General features: G+C 40.4%; 2 long non-coding RNA genes across 5 annotated transcripts; one reads left to right on the top strand and one right to left on the bottom strand.

Moving 5' to 3' along the window:
- The first annotated feature begins 353 nt into the window (after window positions 1-353).
- On the top strand, window positions 354-4973 carry LOC134440560 (uncharacterized). Of its 3 annotated transcripts, none has more exons than XR_010032983.1 (5): window positions 354-526; window positions 1209-1268; window positions 2195-2317; window positions 2986-3071; window positions 3740-4973. It is a non-coding gene; the product is annotated as an uncharacterized LOC134440560 (long non-coding RNA). The 3 variants fall into 3 exon arrangements; XR_010032982.1 differs by having other exon boundaries at window positions 355-526; window positions 2192-2317; XR_010032984.1 differs by lacking the exons at window positions 354-526; window positions 1209-1268 and adding an exon at window positions 1819-1901 and having other exon boundaries at window positions 2192-2317.
- Window positions 4974-8997: 4024 nt separating this feature from the next.
- On the bottom strand, window positions 8998-15365 carry LOC134439444 (uncharacterized). 2 transcript variants are annotated; one of them, XR_010032770.1, is made up of 7 exons: window positions 14915-15365; window positions 14399-14470; window positions 13734-13785; window positions 13192-13428; window positions 10952-11010; window positions 9573-10093; window positions 8998-9416 (listed from the first exon to the last, which is right to left on the bottom strand). It is a non-coding gene; the product is annotated as an uncharacterized LOC134439444 (long non-coding RNA). The 2 variants fall into 2 exon arrangements; XR_010032769.1 differs by having other exon boundaries at window positions 8998-10093; window positions 14915-15364.
- Window positions 15366-16601: the final 1236 nt, after the last annotated feature.

Genomic DNA, 16601 nt, shown 5'->3' with positions numbered 1-16601 from the left:
GTCCAAACGCCGCATACAAGTTGACGTCAACGCTGAAGAGCTCTATTGCGTCAATATAAGGACGCATTCTCTTTTATGTCACACATGCGCAGTGGCCACTCTGCTGTCTGGAGCCCCCATGACATCTTTGTAGCCTAATTTACTGAAAAATAAGCCGTTATTCATGTTGCTCCACATAACCGCATATTGCAACTTCATAATTAAATCCCCACAACAAAATACTGAGCTTATGGGCTATTTTAGTCACATTTTAATTCCTAGACAAAAGTCTGTTTTGCTAGGATATTAATAAAATAACAGAACCTGTTTTATATACGAGAGCATTTGTAGTATTTGTCCAGAAGACTTTTGTGGCTGAAAACCATTCAACCAGTAAGTTTTTTGAAATATTCATTGTAAATAACCCTGATGTACCGCCACTGTTTATGATGATGTCATTTCATCGCGACCTCCATGCATTGGATTGTGGATTTGATTGTACTGCCTGCAGTCTGATGTGGTTTGGCTGAGCTTTATTCATCAATTGGTAAGTTAATCTGATAAATTAGATATTTATGATCTACCCTATTTGAATGCTTGACACAGCGGCACATCGGGATGATCATGCAATTTGTTTATATTCCCACTTCATTTGTTAAGCTAACTTGGTTTTACGAGCTAGCTGCTTCTACACCCGTATTGTATTGCTCGCGTGATTTGTGATGTTAACAGTTTGTTTAGTCCATAATTTATTAACGTGGTTGTTTATATGCGTGCCATCTCAGCCACATCCACCTCTGGTTTGCATGTAACATCAAAATTAGCTGCAAGTTCAGTGTGGTGCAACTAAGTTAGCCTTACCAAAGGTGTTGTATGTTCTCCCTTTCCAAGGTCTCTGGCTTTTCCAAATTCGACATTAGCTCAATTTGCATCACTAACTAATCAGTATTAATGTGTATTTTGTGTGCAAAGTGCCGTTGAAAATATCTGAAACAGGAGATCTGAACAGAAATAAGGGGAGCTATTAAGTCACACCAACCTAATTGTCTCTTCTAAGCACAATCTTCTTGTTGATTTAATGCATGTCATATTTTCCATCCTCTCCAAATATGACAACATTGTCTTCATATGGCTGTTTGTATGCATTATCTAACTGAAGTTGTGTGTGGTTTTCCTGTTGCACATTTAAGAAACTTACTATTTCTTTTGGTCTAAATCTTACTTTACAGTTTTACGTCTCCAGTTTTCCCTGAGGTCCAAAATATTCAGTGGAGTGAAACTGTTGATGGGTAAGTAGTAGTTTCATTTAATTCATATGCTGTGTTTTTTTAACTGAAGTACAACACAAATCTCAATCCCTCTTTATCAGATCTCATTCTATCTGGTGACATTAGGATATAATTATCAATATTATAAATGCAGTTTTTAGGCATGTCCTTTGTATGTTCACAAAACCTATGAACGAAAGAGAGGGGCCTAGCAAAACCAAAGAGGCACATTAATACTGTAAAAATGACAATGACAGCATAGACGAGCATCATCATATTGGCTGAGAGGACACTATGATACCTCTTCCTTACGATGGTGAATAGTAGATGAGCTGGATAAAAGAGGGGTTAGAGTTTATGCAAATAGTCTTCCCTTAAAAATATCTACCCCCTGCAACCTTGTATGGAAATGGTCTCATCTTGAAAATCACTTGTATTGATATCATTAATACAATTGCTGAGGGGGTTTAGTAGACTTAAGTCAGTAATGTGTATTTCCATTGCATTGGTTAATGTGCTGTCTGTTCAAAGTAAGATTTAATATCTATTGGTTGTGTTTCTGTCAGAAGTACAGTGCATTACCAGGCGAATACACCGATGGCGACAAGATCAAGCGACAGAGAATCGCTGGACTGTGCAGCAAGAGTGATAGAAGTATGTCCGTTAAAAGCAGAATGCAAGCAGTCCAACATTCCAATTGGCTGTGGCGACTGTTGCAATACCACATCATAGCTAATTTCAATAATAAGTAAAACTACAAACTGTCGCTCAAGTCGCGCGAATTGCCTCTAGTTTCCCGAATCACTTTTGTTGCGCGACTCAATGCAAAGTCAATTACTTCCGTCGCTGGAATCGCTGATGTAGTGCTTGGTCTATTTGTAACGGATATGTTGTGGTAGGCTATTCACCTTCTATTCTTGCTATGGTTCATTCTTCTGTTTCAGCAGCAAAATGTAACAAGCTTGTCCTGGAGGACTGCTCTTATGGGGAATGCTGTGGAGGAGAGACAGGCAGACTGTGGTCCATCGTGTGTGCTCCCAGTGCGTTAATACACGGACAGTCCTTTTTAAGTAAGATTTCATATCTCCTGGACCAATGATGAAAATTTGTATTGATCAAACAAGAAAAATGAAGGAGGAATAATATCCATTTATATAATCATTCAATGTGTCATTATGCATGTTTTTGTAATTTCACAGTGACACTTTTACATGTAGTTAAACACATTTCATATACAGACAAAAAATGTGCTAGGCTCCAGTGCTTGAGATTGTGACTGATGTAGACTTTGCAGCTGCACATTTAGTCCAGCAGATGGCAGGATTAAGCTTACAAATCAAATAGTGACAATTAACAAAAGGCATGACCTCAATGGGTGGCTGAACTGGTAGAAACACTTTTAGATGTTATGTTTAGTCATGGGAACTTGTGCCCAAGTCATGGAAAAGTCATGGACATTTGTTGGTTAAAATGTCTTTGAACTCTGATTGGTTGCGTTTCTGTGAAAAGTGGCACATTTAAAAAGATGCATTTCTGCATGTTGCTGTCTTTCTTTAGCCTCCTAGTTTCATAATCAAAAAGCAAGTTCACAGTAAGTAGTTTTGGTATTTTGGGCAGGTCTTTGATGTGCCGATTTAATGTAGTGGTGCGCTGCTTTCTTCATCTACACCTTTCTTCATCCACACCTACTGGTGCTATCACAATAACTGATGTACACTTCTGTCTGTGTTGTTTTCAGGTGCAACCAGAGGAATAATGTGATTGAGAGGAAGAGTGGCCCCATACATTGCTTGACCTGGAGCCTACCAAAGTCTAAGGTCTCAGGTAGGCAGCAATTGTGGGAATGTTGTTGGAATGTATTGTGTGTTGGCGTTACAGGGCATTCCACTCATTTCTTTGTGGTTAGACGATTCAATGTCATGAATGTCAGCCAAATCACTGGGGTAACATACTGTATGCTTTTAAACTAACCTTCTGTCTAAATTGGAAAAAACACTACTAACATGATGTTTGCCCAAGTATTGACACTACATCTTATGTGACATTTTTATGGTCGCCCTTTTACATGAAACTTAGTATGTTTCTTAAGGGGCCAGTGCACAGTATGTTAGCATTTGACCACCACTGTTTGAGGTGCTGAGGAAATATCTTCAACTCCTCAACATGATGCAATTTCAAATGCCTGAATCTGGACTCATGTACCCTCCACAAGCCGTACACAAGTTTTGATGAGCCTGATTGAAATTAAGAGATGAAACTAAGGTGTTCACTCTTAAATTAGAGCTGATACTAATAGTATTACTGATAGTTCACAGTTTGTAATCATAATTTTAGCATTCCTGTTTAATGATGGAATGCTCTTGCTGAGGACTGCTGATTCTGCTGTGTTGTGTTTTGTAGTTGGTGTTAATGTTGTTGTTTTTTTTATATGGCCATATGCACCGTCATATATTTACTCATGCCCATGCATGTATATTTATTTTGTTTTGCAGGTGTCTCCAGAAGAACACATCCCAATGAAGACCCCAGTCATAGTCATCAACTTGACAGCTCAGCCTGTTACTTGAACTGTGTTCTTAGAGACAAGTGTAACTGAGGTGTTTCCACACAGTCTGTCCCCCTTAGATCTTGAACTTGCCACCTCCTAGTCAACGCATCGGTTCGGGTATGGGAGGCACAGCACGATACCGCTGAGCTAAATGACCAGTCCCATAGCTCTGCGCTGCTGGTACTGTATGAGGCTTCGGGAGGGAGGTTTACTATCCTTCCACGCCACACTCTGCTAGTTGGCCTCCGTTACACAAGCTCGAATAATCCAAGCAGCCAATCCAACTTCTTCAGCACTGCCTTTGAACACTATGAACAACCACTCAGAACCACTGGTCCTAGAACTAATGACCACATTATACTGTTAAAGGTCCACTGTGTAGGATGGTGATCAGAGCAGGTATTGCACCTATGCTGCTCATTGCAACTGTGCTACCTATTGTCCATTTTGACTTTTGAATTTTCAAGAATTTTACCAAGTATTTACTAGTATGTACCAATATTTACTAGTATGACCAAAATACAGTACATTATGCAACTAAATTCAAGATGGTGGACAATGGACTCCTTTCATGTTTTCATGAAAAGTGTAATTTTCCCAGTCATAATGAATACTCAGAATTTGATGGTGGTAAGTATTCTGAAAAAAGGTTACATTTGTGAATGGCCGGAATGAATTCTGGAAAGAAACTGCTTAAAAATATTACACAGCGTACCTTTTAACATTTCATCTGTAGTAACAGAATGTAGCGTTTCTCAGCTGCAACTCAAACCTAGACCCTCTTTCGTGGTGGTTGTTGTAATGACACACTAAAAGCGATAATATCTGCATGAAGATGCTCAGAAAGTGTCACTGGATATATACCTTGATAAAAGCAACAGAATCTTCAAAGAAGAACAGATACAAAATGGGATGCATGTATCATGACATTCCAACTGGTTGCAGTGATATTCACGGAAATGTCTAATGCCTTTTCACCATTAACTTAAACTTCTTTTCAGGTCTGTTCTTGTCTCTTTGTTATGATTGAATTAGGAGTTTTAATTTACACAAAAGCTGACACATTTCCCACCTTTCTGTTAAGACTTGGTCCTAAGTGTTCTGATTTGTTTGCCTTTTTATACCTTGTGAATATTGATGATTTTTGAATGATTTTTAATAAACTGTTTTGATCATTACATTGCACGTCTTAGTTATTTACAGGATTTTGGTCACAGTCCCTGGAGATGTGTGGGTTTAGGTGCGTTGCACAAGGGCACTTCAGCTGAGGATGTCGGGCGAGGTAAAGCTGGGATTCAAACATGCAACCCTCTGATCTTAAACTCATTTCCTCAAGCATTAGACCACGACTGATCACCTTGTTTTACTGGTGATTTCATGTTTAATGCAATAAATAAAACATCTTAGCATTGATGATGCCCTTGGTAATTACTGTCATTGTCTTTTAAAGTATGATCACTGCATTTTGGTCATGGTTATAAGGCCAAGTTAGGCTAACACTGACTTGAGGAGTCTTCAGTGCAGCATATTGATCAAGTCCAGACACTGAGTTAGTTGATTCAATACAGTATGGACAATGAGTCTTTTTGGGCTGCATTATGAAGGAGAGCTGGCCCAAAACCTGGTTTAGTATGTGTTGGTGTTGAATACTCAATAGAAAGGCAGGAGCAAAGTGAAATTATATCATGCAGTCTTGTACATTCCTTATGATGTTTAAAGACTACATTCACCATTTCTAGCTACCTTCTAGACCCATAAAATGTGGTAAGCTATGACATGCTGATGTGTGCTTACAACAACTGTAATCCAATCATGGCATGTAGTTCATGGAATTACATATTACTTGGGTCTCAGATGAACTATGCATGTGACATAAAATAATGTTACCTAAAGCATTTCTGAAATCTAATTGCACTCTGTTGCATCCCTTTTATGATAAGAAAAATACAGCCACATGAAATTACACCATGCAGTCTTCTGTACACCAGTGATACACATATTTCAAGACCACTAGGATTCTATCACCATTTCCAGATACTTTATAGGCTGGTAGAATGTTGATTATATGCTACCAGGACATTCTGACATGTCCATACAACAACTCACCCAGGCATGGCCTGTATTCTAAAGAATTGTATTATTTGAACCCAAGATTAAAACCATGCATGTGACATACAATCATTTCCTGAATTATGCTGTGTAATCTAATTGCAATTTACACACTCACTGGTTCTGTAGCACCACCTTATACACCACATGTTATCCTTAATCCAACAGGGGTTTCATCATTTTCAGTTTGTTTCATCATTTTCAATTTGTGTAATCCCTAACAGTAACATAATGTTCCACGTGCTCATATTTGTTTTCAATAACTGCCCTATAACTCTATTACAGGCTATTCATTATGGAATTCGTGATAATTAGGGTTAGGGTTACCATTTCTAATTTCCTTTTATTGCAGGATGACAAAATTTGGTATGAAATAACAATCTGTAACTAAAAACATGGGATTGGAGTCTGATTGTGGATTACTCATTGTTAAACTCAATAGCGCCCCCTAGGAATTCTTTTTTTTGACATTTTTGGCACCATCTGCTGGCAACATGCAACAATCTGGAAATCTAAAATTTGGCATATAACATCTTTGTGTCTCCCAGAATAAGTAAGTTAAGTCAAATTACAGATTTCCTAGCCACAGACTCTGTAGCGCCCCCTAGAATTTCATGCACTTTCTCTCTTTTTGACAACTTTGGCCCCACCCCCTTGGAATTCAAAAGTACATACAGACTTCATATTGGATATGTCACTTATATAGGTCACACTGAACATGTGAGTGAAGTCAAAATGCAGCCAACACATTTGCAGACTCAATAGCGCCCCCTAGAAATTCAATTTTTTGTCAGTTTTTCCTCATTTTTGACCCAGTCTACAGCCAACACATTAAAAGGTAGAAGCCTGCAATTTGGTATGTTAGATCTATGTGTCACACAGAATAGGAAAAATAAGTTAAATTACAACTTCCATGTTCACTGGCTCTATAGCGCCCCCTAGAAATTCCACATTTTTTATTTTTGGCCCCGCCTCCCAGTCACATACAAGCAGGTAGAGGGCCAATATTTTACAGATATGTTTGTCACTATAGCCTCTATCAAAATATGTGCCATATGTTGACATTCCATGAAAAAAAAGGTGTTACGCCTACCAAGCTGTAAATGGCTCCTTCGCTTCTTTTAATGGTACCTTTTTAGGATGGCTGTGGGCTAAGCATCGACAGAGCATGAAAATTTGGTGTAATATATTTTTTTTTTGCAGATCATGTATTTCTGCATCAAGACAAGTCAAAATAAGAATGTTTTGATGTTTTTTGACCAATTTATTGACTTTTAAGCATTAAAAGTCTCAACCGTTGGATGCCAAAATTACACATGGCAAGCATTTCCCTTTCCCCACAGTGGCTACTATTAGTCAAATGCCTGAAAAATGGTTAATATAATTTCAGCACATATCCATTTGTCAATTCAAGAACATATTGGGATGTGTAAGTGGGTAATAAATGATTTATTAACTTAAAATTACCAACCGTCATAGCCGTTTCCTACCAAAATTATGCATTTCCAAGCATCCCAGTTTGCCCCACAGTGGCTACATTGACTCAAATACCTGAAAATTGGTTTATTTCACCACAGCACACATGGCTTTGTCAATCCAAGCACATATGGGGATGTTTAAGTGGGTTTTCAATCATTTATTTACTTATAAGTATCAAAAGTCTTAGTCGCTTGCTGGCACAATTATGTATTTCCAAGCAATTCAGGATGCCCCACGCATGGCTATTGAATCAAGCATCTAAATCTTGGATTATTTCCTATCAACTTGCCAATTCAAGTGCATATGTGGATGTTAAAGAGAGTTTTAAGGATGTATGGACATAAAAGTAGGCTACCAAAACTCATAGTTTGCTGCCAAAATAAGCATATCCGTTCCCCCCAGTGGCTACATTGAGTCAAATCATGCTGGATTATTTCTGCAAGGCGTATGTTCACCTATCAATTAAACTAAAATGTGGATATTCAAGTGGGTTTTGAATTAGGCTATGTAAGTTATGTGTGTAGGCAAAACATACCTATTTTTACAGAAAAAAAAAACGAACTGGCAGCATATCCAAAACGGTCTCAGATTTGACATTGCAAAACTGTTTTTTTATTTTTATTTTAGAATGGCACACATCTGGCCTATAAGCACAACTCAAAATACATATTTACAAGTGGGTTTTGAAGGATCCAAGCCAGGAGTATTAAGACAAAATGCCAAAATCAAAATCTGAAATAAAGTTAGGCCAAACTAAATATTTGTTTTGTGTGTACGGTAATATTGTTTTGTGTGTAATATTTTTAGTATTATTTCCAGAGTAATACTAATACTACTGCTGCCCATTAACAGATGATAGGCGACCTTTTTAATGAATACTTACCACCGTCATGACATTCAAAGTAGGCTATTTGTTATGACCGCCATTTTGAATGTCCAGAAATAGAAATTTTAGCTGCAAAACTTACTGTACTTTGGTCATACTATTAGATATCACTTTAGGCCTATTATTTAGTAATTAATCATGAAAAGATCTAATTTGGCAATGGGCAGCACTGTTTCAATGAGCAGCATAGTTGCAATACTCTGGCCAACATCCTACACAGCGCACCTTTAAGTAGACCTAATATGTAACGAATTGGTCATTGCCATTCTGGTAACAGCTAATTTAGGTCTACAGGGGTAGTGCTTTAAAATGTTACATACACTCTTCTCCATCATCATGTATGGTAGTTCATATTGTGTTACATATAAATGAGCTGTTTCATTGGCCTGGGCCCACTCATATTCCTCTGACAACCAAATTTCATGTTCAAGTCTTGTTACAACATACATTAATGGTGTATGTGGGCCAACTGTGTAATACACATTTGAAATGATCCCATGGGCTGCATGAAATTAAGATTTTGCCCCCAGTGTTATGTACAATAAAACTGTAAACAATACGCTACACACAGAGCTGTCAAAGTCTAGCCATACCAGACGTTTATTTCACTGAACTCGCATCCCAGCATGCACTGCACAAATGATATTATGTCGTCTTCAAGTAGCATCAGGAAATATGAAATATCAGCACAGGCAACAGAGCAGACATAACATTTCCCCCTCCCCAGGGGAGACCCAGGAACATCATTCATATTGTCAGAGTACATAGTCCCTGAGATGGCCCGGATGGGCCCTTGTACGGGCCGGTCGCCTCCAGGTCTGTTGCAGTAGGCGGCGGCACCTTGCGAACACGGCGGAAAATGGCGCGACCCAGCTGCTCAGTCACTTGCAGTGGGGCAGAACAGAATGACTTGAGCTTGTGGCCCCGGGTAGGCCTGCGGATCCTCAATCAGTCCAGTGGAGCAAGTGTGGGGCTTTTAACCCTGTGGGAGCGGTCAAAGCACTGTTTCACTCTGCGTTGATGAGTGGCGACCCAGCTGCTCCAGTGTCTGGTGTCGCGCACCATGCGGGGCAGGTGGTAGTGGGCCAACAGGGAACCGCAGACGATCCAAAGGTAAAGGCAGTTCGGCCTAAGTTTAATGTGAAGACTAGCAAAAAACACATTCTATTCATTTAACATATACTCAACTCCAAGCTCAAACCTGATAAAGGCATATTGTATATTGACAATTCAGAATTCAAAACAAGGACCAACCAGATGTGTCAATTACGTTAATTTTGACAAAGTTTTGTATAAAAATCACCTGTCACATCGACTTGACTGGTCCCTTGAAGAAGAAATATTACAGACTGTACACAATTCAGAATCGTTGGCAGGCATCATTAATGTATCCACAGCTATTCAAACCACCTGAAATAAAATATTACTTATAGTGGATCGTGTAGAATTATACTGTGAGTCTGCATGCAGCCTCTGGTCATGCCATGACCAAGTGAAGACGTATGGCAGTTCTTCAGTCACTTGGTCATAATTCGGCATCCTTGGATGGGAGAGAGGAGGGACAATTCGGCATGACAGTCTGGTAGATGAAGATGTTGGCGAGTCTGGAGTTGCGGAAGCAGATACTCCTGTACCTCTACCCGGAGGGCAGCAGGCTGAACAGCTTGTATGCGTTGTGGTATCACTGCCAATAATCAGTCCTTCATAGGTGAAGCAGGTGGTAAATGTCTTGCTTGAGGGGAGTGGGGTCCCAGAAGCCTTGTTGTAGTCTGTGCAGCTTCCACCCCACATAGTGATGATGAATCTATGGAATTCGTTGACACACTGGAAACAACATAAAAAACAGGAGATATATATTTAAAACAAATATATACATTTTTTTAAAGCAGGAGATATATACACAGAAACATATACATAACAATCTCAAATTAAATACAGATTCAGACATTACAATGGCTTTCCACTTGTTGCTGCATTTGGGAAAATGATACATTTTTTAGTGTACTCATCCCTCTCAACTTTCAAGCAGTTTGTGGAGACTCATCTCGTCTGAGAGAGCTCCCCTACATAACAAAGCATTCATTCCTAATCTGTAATTCATAACCCTATGCACTTACTTTATCCTGCTTACACACGATCAGTAGGTCTTCAGTTTTACAATGGTTTACTTGTATACAGCTGTCCTCTGTGTTCACCCCACACTCTGATCCACATGGATACACATTTGGATAAAGTGTCTGCTTAATGCATTGTAATGTAATATAATGTGATAAAATCACAAAACCAAAACAACAACTAAACTGTACTTAAGTTAACCTTCATCTACTTGGTGGGTTAAAAGATGTCAAGTAGACATATTCTTTTCAGCTTTACAATGTAGAGGGGTGATATTTGTGGGGAGATCTACAAACACAACTGGGAGGTAAGCATGGTCCATTCTGCAGGAGCAGAACTGAGCAATGTGTGCGGTGTGGGGGAGACAATATGGTTAGGTTGAGAAATATGGTTAACTACTTCTACTGTGATCCACCGGCATAGTACACGGACGTAAGACACTTTACCACTGACAGATATTTGGTTGTCTATTGACCCCAAGTGATGGCCTTCAAAAACATCACAGGCAGGATAATGGAGCGCAACTTGAAAAGAATATGCTTTTTCGACAGATAAAGTAAAACATACCTGCAACCAAACTGGCAGCGTGTTCACTCATCATCTCCTTAGCACATACCCATTAGAACCTGTGAAAAGTGTAACATGCAATGAAATTAGAGTTGTCTGCCTGTATTGTGAAACTCGAACATTCTAATGACTAATCTTGCAGAGCGAGTAATTAGTGGTGTGTGTGTAGAGTCAAGTCAGTTATATTGTCATTTTCTTCATATGCACAGGTTATACAAGTAAAATGAAATTCTCACTCTATGCCATGTCAGGACATAGACATACACAGAACTGACATTTACAGACTGACAAGCAGCGTTGGTGCATTGTATGTTACAGAGGCCAGCAGTTCTTGGTCGTGGAGGTCTGAGGTAGTGCAGGTAAGGTGCAGGTAAGGTGCAGTCACATGGTGCGGTTCCATAGGAGCTGTCTGTATGTGTGTATGCGTGTGCATGTGTGTGTCCTTTCCACGAGGGACAGGATCAACAAGCCGGTATGTACAGTATGATGTCAAACGCAAACAGGTCATTTGAGTAATCTGGGTGTAGCAGAGTGGAGGTTGGTAGGATTACTAACTTTTAAGCAATTAGGTTTTAAAAGGTGACTACGCCAGTCTCGTTAAGGGTGAGACAACCCAGATGTTAAAAATACAATTTTCCCCGACAGGTTCTAGATGACAAGGATGACACAGCTGTTGCACATACAATAGTTTTTATTTTCTTCTGCTTTCAGTCTTATTCGTGTTCAAAATGAGCAGGCAGTTCACTTGAGTCCATATACACAAACAGAGTCTTAACTCTACTGAAGTCAATACAGGTACATATCGTGAAACGGTGACGGCATAAGTGCGAGAGCACTGAGTAGGCCTAGTACAGGTAATTTACTGAGTGTGTTAACTACACACTGCACTACGAATGCAAAACAACACTGCAATCAATCAAAACTGTACACACAAAACATAATCAAAATAAACAAAATAAGTCACAGCACACTGAAATGATTCGCAGTGAAGAGGTAGCCTATGTTTATCAAATCAGGCCTCTTGGCAGAGAGTTTACTATACCACTCAGGGGATCTACACCTCACCAATAAGTTTACACGATACTGCTACAAATCTCAACCAGCCAGTCTCCAATCACTCATCCCTTGTCTAAGGGGTGGGTGACTGGAGCTGACCGTGTCAGACCGTATGGCTGAAAGACGAAAGCGTCGCGCACCTGCGCAAAGGAACAACAACCTGCCACTACTAAAAGAGCTCGTGGTGGTAAAAGGCAAAATAACAAACACAAACACCGGGAAAAGACGGCGGCGTCCCCCCACCCCAGCCAATTGACAATAATGTGCTCAACCTAGAAAGCACAAGACAGACTGGGTTAATGCCAGGGAAATGCCATTATCAATGAGCAAGGTGTGGCATGAAAGCCACAGGCACAGAGTGACGGTTAATTAGAAATTACCTTCAGTTGCAATTGGGAAGCACTGGACCGAGCTTGGAAGTCTACGGTTGACCCTTGCTTCACCATGCAATGCTTCGAGCCGGTTAGGCTACATGCGGCAACCTGGCGTCCGCATTTCAGCTGCGCTCTACGCGCTCCAGTGTGGGTCCAACACCCAACACGCCAACATCACCTACTTCACCCAGCGTACAGGGCTTCCCCAAGCGCCAACCGGTACTGAGGTTAGCCACACCTGGCTAACAGACAACATAGTAGGCAATTTATACTAACCGGAAGGGCTCCACCCTCGCCCACACGGGCAGCTGTTTTCAATTACAACATGCACACTAACAGGGGACCTAGTCCAACCTGTTACATTTCTTCACTTTTTCCCTTGGATGCTCATCAGTGTAGGGCCTCTAAAACTTGGTCGAAGTAGACAAATACTGAGGCACTCAAGGTAACATTTTCTTTTATTATTTGGCTACAATGCTTACGTGTTTCGATCCTTATGTCCCTTCCTCAGGGCATATGTAAAAATTGTAACCTTTAGGAGTTTAGTGCCTCAGCATTTTTCTACCTATGTATGATGTGCTGTATGTTGTTGTAGGGTCCAGACAGTTATTGTTGGGTAGTGTATGAATGGGATAGTGGGGGTAGTGTGTTTAGAGAATGCCAAAAATCTGCACATAAGCAGTGTAGTCAGTAGATCCACATCACAAGATGAGATTCTGGGGGGTGAAATGGCATGAATTTGATGTGCAAAATAGAAAGACCACAGCTGACCGACCAGTATGACAAAATGTTCAGTTTGTGTATGCTTACCTGCAAATTAGTCTCTGGAAGTAGGAGGGGGAGGGCTGGATTATCTGACGGAGGCTGGACAGGATGAATTCCATGGGAATGGTTGAAGAGGGCAGTCGGGGTGCCCGAAGTGTCATCACTACCCCTCGCTGCAGCTCCTGGATCAGCTGGGTTGTTGGCACTGCCTGGGCTGAGGAGCTGGATTTCTGTTTTTGCCATGATTGGTAGACCCTTTGAATAACTCGTTACCAGCATGATCTATGTAGGTGGGAACAAGCAAAATCCACAAAGATGGTGTGTATACAGCAGGGGTGAAAGTAGTTTTCATGTCTTACAGGTGCTATACCCCACCCATCCCCACCCTCAACCAAACAAAATAAACATGAGCACTACAGATCTATAACTGACTCTTTCAGGTGTCTTCATAGGACACTTGTCTCAAATGGCAGTGTATGTGTTTTTCCACACCTTGCTTTTTCAGATGAGGGTTTTTGTCCAGCATTAACTCTGTTCTCTTACCAGCTATGTGCTGCTGCTGTAAATGTTATACCAGTCATACACACCTGTGCGCAACGGTACACTTTCAGATGCCTAGGAGCGATGCGATGGAGATGCCTAGGGAAATGCAGACATAACATATGATGACCATATGATCACAAGACTACTACTACTACTACTGCAACAAAACAACAACAAAAAACACAAATAACAGTACTAAAAACATTATGGTAAGCTTATTTAGTCACACAGCATCTCATTCATATGCAGTTAAAAAAAACATGAAAAAATAAATAAAACAGCCCCACCCAATGAAGTTCGATATAGAGTTGGGGGAATTAGAATATGTAATGGAAATGGGCCATTTTATACAGAGAAGCATTTGAAACAAGGTAGACACAGTTTTGGCTGCAATGCTAGGTTGGGTGCCATGGTCAATAGGACTTTTTTTTTTAAAATTACTATGACATTATACTTTAGTCCAAAGCACAGAGTATTGGTTACAGTCCCTGGAGCAGTGTGGGGTTAGGTTACGTGCCTTGCTCAAGGGCACCTCAGCCATGGAGCAAGATAGGGAGTGGAAAAGTGGGATTCTAACCTGCAACCCTCTGATCTGACGCCCGCCTCCTGCTCTAGGCTGCCTACTTCATGTATAGATGCAAATGTAAGTTCAAACACATTTTACCTGCATGTACAGAAAGAATGGAATTTGACTGCCCATGTAGCCTACCTGGGACAGAAGCACCAGCTCAGTAGGTTAATGACAGAACCAGTCCGAAGCAGGTACAAAATATCCTGTCACCTGAAAGTTGGGGGGAGAGAGAGAGAGAGAGAGAGAGAGAGAGAGAGAGAGAGAGAGAGAGAGAGAGAGAGAGAGAGATTAGTGAACCTGTCAAGCAAGTGCTCTGCTCAGAATGAGATTTCAGAGTACACATCGCGCTATTTACTCTCTTTAGCAGAACTTTGGCGCATCTGACGTCGTTTTCAAAGTTCTGCTTGCTTGATGAGGCCGAGATACCGCTTGTAAAACCAAACAGTATAGCGATTAAATAATTATGGACAGAATAATTTGCCACGCGAGCAATAATGGGTAGGCTAGGCTAGGCTACACAGTAGAAGCAGCTGGCTGGTAAAACCAACTGTGACAGTCAGAAAAGTTTGGCGACTAAACCAATGATGTGACCTGGAAGATGCATTCAAATATACCAGTTAATGCACATTCACCTTATCAATTAAATTAACTTACCTCCAGTCCAATACGGTCCAGCTAAACCCAGTACATGGGAATGCAGTCCGTAAAATCCACAATCCAGAGAGTGGTCGCAAAAAAATGACATCATTGGTGTAGTAGGGGGAGGGGGTCTGGGGATTTATGAATGAAATATTTGAAACTATTCAAAACGTTGTAGGCCTAGTTGTTGTGCGCAAATCACGCTCTGGACAGATTTATGTCAATGTTTACAGGGTTCGTTTTAATTCAATCAAACAGAAAAAGACTTGCTAAAATCAAAACTTGACTTTAACAGCCCAAAAGAGCTCAGTATTAGTTTGTGGGGACTTAACAGCATATTTATAATGAGTCGTTACGTTAAGCAACGTGAATAACGTTTTGTTTTTGTTATAAATAGGCTAACAATAAAGCCTCCTGGCCTTAAAAGATAGTGCTGGCTAGTGCGCATGTGTGACATTAAAGAGAATGCGTCGTTATATCGACGCAATTTTGGTTTTGGTTTGCGTGATAAATGAGACGCAATTCATTCGAGATCACGTTGGAGGGGCTTGATTTGAGAGCTGCAGCCAGAGCAGCATATCCTTCTCCTGTTACACCACAGTCTGACAAGCTGGAGAGATGACAAACATTTTCGTAGTGAGCGCCTCTCAAAACACTTGTCCCAAGGCAACTAATGCCATTATGTCTGACAGTCAGAAGAAATTATAAAGGCCTATTGTCTAATATTATTTTTTATTATATTGTATCAAAGGGCTGCAGCGACTAGGTCTGAAATGACAATGAATTTCTACATTTAAAACAATTGTGCTACAGTAAATTATTCAATTATTAAGCCATCAATTACTAGCCAGCCTGCCACCATCTAGTACCTCCACTCAAATGGATTTCTGTTAGACAATTAGAACTAGAAGTGGAAGACACTAATGCAGAGATGTCAAACTCAGAAATGAAAAAATGAATGAAAATGTCTAACCTCAGGGTCTCTAGGGTACAGTTTGGGTTCTTCAGTCCACTACACAGCTCCCTGACTCCAGCATCTCCAATAAAGTTGCTACTGAGATCCAGGTTCCTGAGCTTAGATGAGTCTTTGCAGAGGATGGATGCGAGTGTTATACAGCTCTGTGCAGTGAGCCCACAGTTGTTGAGCCTGAAGGGGAAAACAGTAACTAGTGACTAGAAGCCCCAATTAACCCATTGATGCTGGATGTTGCGTTGCGCAACATTGGCCCTGACGCCTGGAGCTGCATGACACAACATTCAGGCTCATGAGATTTGAACAAATTTATTAAAATTCTTGGTATGTTAGTGTTTAATAAACACATTCTAATGCAAGATAAGCGTCTTAGCGCTTAAGTACAACTTATTGCATGTTTCTATGTGCTATGCTTCAGAGACTGAGATATGTAGGTTTTTATAGGCTGAGGGCAATTTTTCTTTTTAAAGAAGTTCCACATGGAGTGTATTTCTAGTTTAGAACTTAGGGACATAGGGACCGCTCCTTTTTTCTGTTACCTCCATGTTTCATCCAAGTGGCTACAGTGACCATTGCACTATACACAAACAAATACAGCATCCTTGTCTACAGGTTGTTTGTTTGCCATGCACTATGACACCACACTGATCTTTACAGCCAATTTCAATCTCACCTGAGTTTGCATTTCTTAAAAAGGGCTTAGGCATTCAGCAGCCTTTTTTTGCATGT

Source organism: Engraulis encrasicolus, chromosome 23 (assembly GCF_034702125.1).
Source record: "Engraulis encrasicolus isolate BLACKSEA-1 chromosome 23, IST_EnEncr_1.0, whole genome shotgun sequence".
NCBI classification, from domain to species: Eukaryota; Metazoa; Chordata; class Actinopteri; order Clupeiformes; family Engraulidae; genus Engraulis; species Engraulis encrasicolus.
This window is presented reverse-complemented; position numbering and strand designations above follow the sequence as displayed.